This window comes from Penaeus monodon, chromosome 40 (assembly GCF_015228065.2).
Source record: "Penaeus monodon isolate SGIC_2016 chromosome 40, NSTDA_Pmon_1, whole genome shotgun sequence".
Taxonomy (NCBI): Eukaryota; Metazoa; Arthropoda; class Malacostraca; order Decapoda; family Penaeidae; genus Penaeus; species Penaeus monodon.
Window position 1 is genome coordinate 23,590,946 of NC_051425.1, and position 6,299 is coordinate 23,597,244.

Sequence of the window (6,299 nt, forward strand, 5' to 3'; positions counted from 1 at the left end):
TTTCCGGTTTGGACGAAAATTCATTTTTTTTAAAGGAAACCTGGGTTTTTCCCCCATTTAGGTCCGCATCGACCCACTTACCTTGTTTGGGGGAAATAAAATTATGGTTGGGGGTGGAAAAAATTTTCAAAAATAAATTCATGGGGCGGCACCTACTGTAAAGATTTCCGCCCTTCCTTTGGAAAATTTGTACCATCAAAAGTTGTAGTTTTAAATTAAATTGAAAGTAACTAAAAAAGTATTGGAAATTTTTCTAAAACCCGTTTCTGAAAATTTTCCCCAATAAAGAAAATGTATTAGACAAGGGGAAAAAAACTAAAAATTTGTGGGGGGAAATGGGGCCAAAAACATCTGGGTAGCCCGTGTAAATGCCTGAAAATTTTTGAAACCAAGGTTTGACGTAAAACCCCCAAATGGGGCGTGGAGGGGCTTTAAAAATGGCCAAATTTTGAGAGGTAATACCCCTTAACCCTTTTTTAAACTTTTTTAACCGCGTATGGAAGTTTGCCCCGGTTTTTTTAAAAATTTTTTTAGTCTCCCCTGTGCCCTCCCGTAAAAAATTTTCTCCCCTAAACCCCCCTCCGATTCCCCCCAAAAAATTTGGGGGATTTTTTTTTTTTTTTTTAAATTTCTTGAACGTAATTTTTTCATTAATTTTTTTATTTTTAAAATGTTAGTTTTCTTGGAACTTAAGGCTAAAAAATGCAATTTTTTCCCCCAAAATTACAAAAAGAGTTCACTGGTTGGGGTTTCGCTCCCCTTTTTACTAAGCTTTTTTATATCCATGTTTTAAATACAATAAACAAACTTTATTACTCTTGGATTTTTTAAAAACTTGGGTTGGAACCAAAGCCTTTTTATTTTTTTTTTTATTTTTATTTTTTTCTATAATTTGCCCGGTTTATTCTGCTTTTCCCAAAAACCAAAAGGGGTTTCCCCCCCGGTTAAGGAATTAAAAAAGGTAGAGGGGGGTTGGAGGCATGACCACATTTTTACCAATAGCATTTTTGAACGGGGAAACCGTTTTAAATTTTGAAATTTCCATGAAACAATCAAGAACCAGTACAGACAGACATTACTTGGCAGGATTGACAAGTGATAAGTTATATGACCGCCTGAGAAATCTGGGAGAATGTCTCAACAGTTTGTTTATACAGCTCGGAAATATGAACACCAGTGACCTGTTGAAGAAAGTGGGAATTGGAGTCGTTTGTATGTTGTTCCTATCCAAAAATTTTCCACTTGCTCTTTGGCTTAAAAAATTCCTGTTGGGTTAATAAATTTGATGTCATGCCTTCAGCTGTGACCTGACATTTGTAATTGACAGCATATATGCTGCAAAGGTGAAGAAGATAATGACAGTGGCGGGCAGGAGATGTAGGACACCTGTAGTTGAGAGGGTGATAAAGCAGCAGAAGTTGGATGTCAATAATAGTTTTTTCCCCGCTGTCTGGCTTCAGCCTCCGCCATGGAGGCAGATAACCAATATATATACACATTACAAGTTTTACCACACAATACCTCTCACACATTTGAAAATATAGCACCGTTAATTTTAGATTCTTCCTTGGATTATGAGGTGCTGGTTAATCTTTTTGCACCCCAAAAAACATTACGGCATTATAGCAAAAAATGATTTTGCTATCCAACTTATTTATGTATGTGATAAAGTACCTCACACTCTAAAGCGTAGCATATTTAAAAGTGTTCTGAAATTTAACATGCTAAAAGATGCATGTTAAATAGCATGTTAAATCGCTTGTTGTTGAGGGGGCAAAGGGTGGGGGGGTGCTAAGGAGACAGAGACTAGGGCCCAGTGTAGGGGATCACCCCAGCCTTGGACCTCAACCTTTGCCTCAACTAATTTTGCTTGTCTTTTCTTCTCCCCCTTTCCTTTTGCTGCTCTCCTTCATCCCCTTCTTGTACACCTCATAAGCTGTGCTGAAAGGATGAAAGACTGGCTTTGTGTCAGTCACGAATGACCTCCGGGAGCCAAAGGAATGGTATTCCCTTGGTTAACTACCTAGCCCTTACCCCTCATGGGGACCCTGAGCAAATAGACCGTTTCTTCCCAATTTATTTCAGGCTCACCATGGCCAATAATGAAGATTTTTTATCCTTATTAGAGGCATTACAGCTTACCCCTTTATCAGTCAGCCTAAAATTTGATTTCCTTGGTTTCCCAACCCCTCTGCCTCTCCTTCAATTATGGCTCAGGCCACAGATACTAAAGCCCCCTCCTCGATGTTTGCAGTCAACTCTATTCATTCTGAATCATCTACCCAAGTAATTACTAAATCCTTGGAATACATCCCTTCCTCTCCCCCAGCAGCCTCCACTCCATCTACTACACAGTCTATTGTTTCTCTCCATACCACCCTATCTTCCTCCCGCCTTTCGTCCTTCTGCCCCTTACTCAGATGATACCCTTCTATTCTAATAATGCCACCAAAAACAAGTAGACAAAGTTCCCATTCTGATTGTTCACACCTTGTCTCAGTTACATCTGAGTCCCAAACTCGTGCACTGACTGACCTCACTGGCAAACCTCTTCCTACCCAATCTCACTCCACCCTTAATGCTTGTACCAGAACTGTTTGTCTCCCTGACTGATTGTCCTGTCTATGACAAGGACTCATCAGACTGTGAAAATGACTTGCATGCCTTGTCAACTATAATGCAGTGGCAGGCCAATGCTATGCTGTTCCTTCTAGGGGCCAACGTAAGTCCTACACCAATATAACCAAAATTAGTTTCCATAGACATGACCTCCCCTTTGAAGTTTATATTGGTGGATTCTCCTGACCTGCCTAACCATATCGACCCCTTCCTTATCATTGTCAAAAATGTTGGTGTTTTAGCCACCCAGCCAAACATTGTAGCTCCACAGCCTGCTGACCTGTATGTTCCAAACTTGACCATTCAAATTGCTTTGCTCACTCAGATTCAAACTAGACCTCACTCTGTAAGGCCAGACAAGAAGCACACCAAAGAGATTTGTCTCTTTCTGCCTATTCCAAAACTGTACTTTGCTCTAATCCCCTCCCATCTTCTCAAGAAGTCTCAGCATCACCCTTGTGATCTTCATTCTACCCTGAACCATCCCATCTCTACTGCCTCTCTCCCCCAGTCAAATTCCTTTTCCAGTATAAATCCAGAGACTACAATATATACCACTTCCCTGGTGCCTACCTTTCCTATTCCTAGTACCTGTTGCACCAGACAATCTAAATGTTCCACCCCATCTACCACATCCTCTCCTACACCCACCTCTCCTTCTGCTCCTCGGGCATCTATTCCATTTCCAACTGCCCACCCCACCCACCTCCCCTCCAAACCCTTGAAGACATCTTAAACTTTCCTAAACACGACCCAAGAGAATGCTCCACTCCCTCATCCACTCTCTAATCCTTCTATTCCTACTCTACATTTAAAGTATTTGCTGATATCCATCCTCAAGTTCCCCCTACCCATCTTCCTCCCACTCTCCCCCCCAAACAAAATACCCCATCCTCTCCAGGTGCATCACCTTTCCCTCTTCACTCCATCCTCTCCTCCGTGTGCATCACCATCCCCTCTTCCTTCCTCATTGTCTTTGCCACTCAACAACATTCTACAGCCTTTAACATTTAACACATCTTATCCTAATTGTTAACTGATATCCACTCTTTTCGCCACAATACTTTATCAATAGTGCTATATGGCTGTTGATGTCTAGCATATTCTTCCTATAACCATTAACCATTGCCTATGACTGGGATACCGATTGCTATTGAGTAGAAGCGACATTTCATGTGAGGTAGAGAGGAGTCCTCAACCCGGTATGGGAATCCGTTTTTCACGCTGCATGGCTTGCATGTTGGGATTTAATAAAAGTAGGATCTATGGCTTTCATCTTTTTATACACTACTCTTGAAAAACAGCATTTATACAATGATGATATGTAATATGAGATCGTCGACAACTGAGCGGTTAGATTTCATTTATGTATATAGAGATATGTTCCTTGCCGATATCAGTTTTCGAGGAGTGTCATTCTGTTATTCTGCACATAAGACCTTGCTAAGTCATGTATATATAACACCGCACATGGGGGTCTTTACTTGTTTTATAATGGAACGTTGCTCCATCCTGTTTGGTTGTAAGTAAAGCGAAGGCAAGGTGCGCAGTAATTACCATGTATGTAAGAACATCTTTCGTTCCCCGACTGCGGAGGATTTTGGGGCGATTTTTGAATGACCGGAAGCACTGCTTAAACTTGTTTGACGGGTAGGGCTTGAAGTGGCATAGAAAAGGAGTGGGATTGTTTTCCTTTCTTCATAATATAGGCAAGAGGTTAATTTCCTTCGTATCTAAACTTATTAAATATGCACTCCTTCAGGTGTTATTGGCGATCTGAGAGAGGGAAAGACCTGTCTAAAGTTTTCTATGAAAAGAAGCATGGAGACTGTCAAGCATATGGGCGCTAGAGGTATGAGAGTGGGAACATGTAGAAATTGCAAGAGAGTAGAGATTAAAGACTCGGCCGAATTCGAACTATAAAATATATGGGCACTCACACCCACACAATCACTCCATAGTGAGATACTAAACCAGTATAAATGGTAGATGCCATCCATCTGCCACAAAGGCAACCCATCTTGCCATTGCTATGCTGTAGTGTTCAACCATTCTTGAAAAGAAATATTCTAGTTTGACTTGACATGAAGGGCTATACAATGAATCCTCTGCATATCGGACATATTCATCTGAGCAAACTCTGTTACCATTAATAATACCTCTGTGTACGATGTAAGCACGAGATTCCCAGCACAGTACTCAGACATGTACTACCATTCACTGAATGCATATGCTTAGAAAATGGACATTCACTTAGTAGATATTTGTAAATGGCAAAATGATTACTGTTATGGATTTGCAACCTGGAAAAACTACAGGATGCAATAGTCATTGAAATTTCTGGCAGATCATCTTACATTGTCTCGATAATTTAGATTGTGGTGCACATGTTATTTCCGTTCTACACAATGGTAATTTGCACGAAATGGTCAGATATTGTGCAGATATTTTTTTGAAGAACTTTAGAGATAAAGATAAAACTATAGGGTTTTCATGTAGACATGTTAAAATGCCCAGGTTTGAATGGTTATTTTGCGATCGTTCACTAAGCAAGGCAGAATGTAAAAAGCTATTTTATTGCCTGTCCTTTTTTTCCTGTTCTTTTCTCTCTCTTGGGGTTTGTTGATTGGCTGTCAGCACAGGGGTGGTATTCACGAAAGGTCTATGATTTGCACTGGTGCCATATGTCAAAGTTAGTGTTGGTAATAGAACAAACAATTACATCGTTATAGATGCAGTAATATGATAAAACCACATACGTGAATAAATCTGAATTCTACAATTACAAAAATATTACATATTTCATATATTTAACTAAAATTTGAGCAACCCTAGTCACTGCATCAGCTGTGAAGCCGCCCGGCGCCATTTGTAATTTTTTAATGGAAATTGCTGAGTGTAGAAAGCGGACCAGTTAATGGTTGACAATAAATCAGGATGGACTCCAAAGCCATTTTGTCGTTACTGACGTGCGATTATCTTCATATGTCTTTAACTTGGCGAATTTGTCTGACTCCCCACTAAAATATCTTTGACTGATAGTTTTTGGTCTGACTTGGCCGTAGTTTTAGGACAGGTGTGGAAATGTCCCGCGCCCATAAGGAGGACAGTCTTTTTAATCTACAATGCAGATATACACAATTTTAAAGATAATTTTGCGTCAGATATGTTAGAAAAACTTGGAAGACCCCTTTTATTTATTATTTTTTATTCACATCCGTAAGGACTGTCTTTACTTTGTCCTTATGCAATTTTTCCTTTGCTGAAGATTATTATGCTTTGAAAATACCAAGAAAAGCTTCGAGGCCTCTTTTGATTAATTATCAAATGTTAATTAAGCCGTCACTTACATTTTTCTTACTATATTTTAATAAGAAATAGAGATAGCGGCGACCGCCTTTACAACTGATACAGTGACAACGTAGGATGCCACATCACATTTAAATATACTAAATATGTATTATTACCGTTATGATAGAAAACTTTACATATTTATTGCAAGCATTTATTTAAAAAATCCGAGTTTTAGTTATGTTTTACGTGTATATACCTTGATGAACACGGGACATTATTGTTTTTTTTCTATATTTCTGCCATGTCCAAGGCCAAAATTCCCAAGATGTATCTTTTATGGGACCTAAATGATTTTAATTCCGCTGTCAACGGTGAGTGTACTCTGA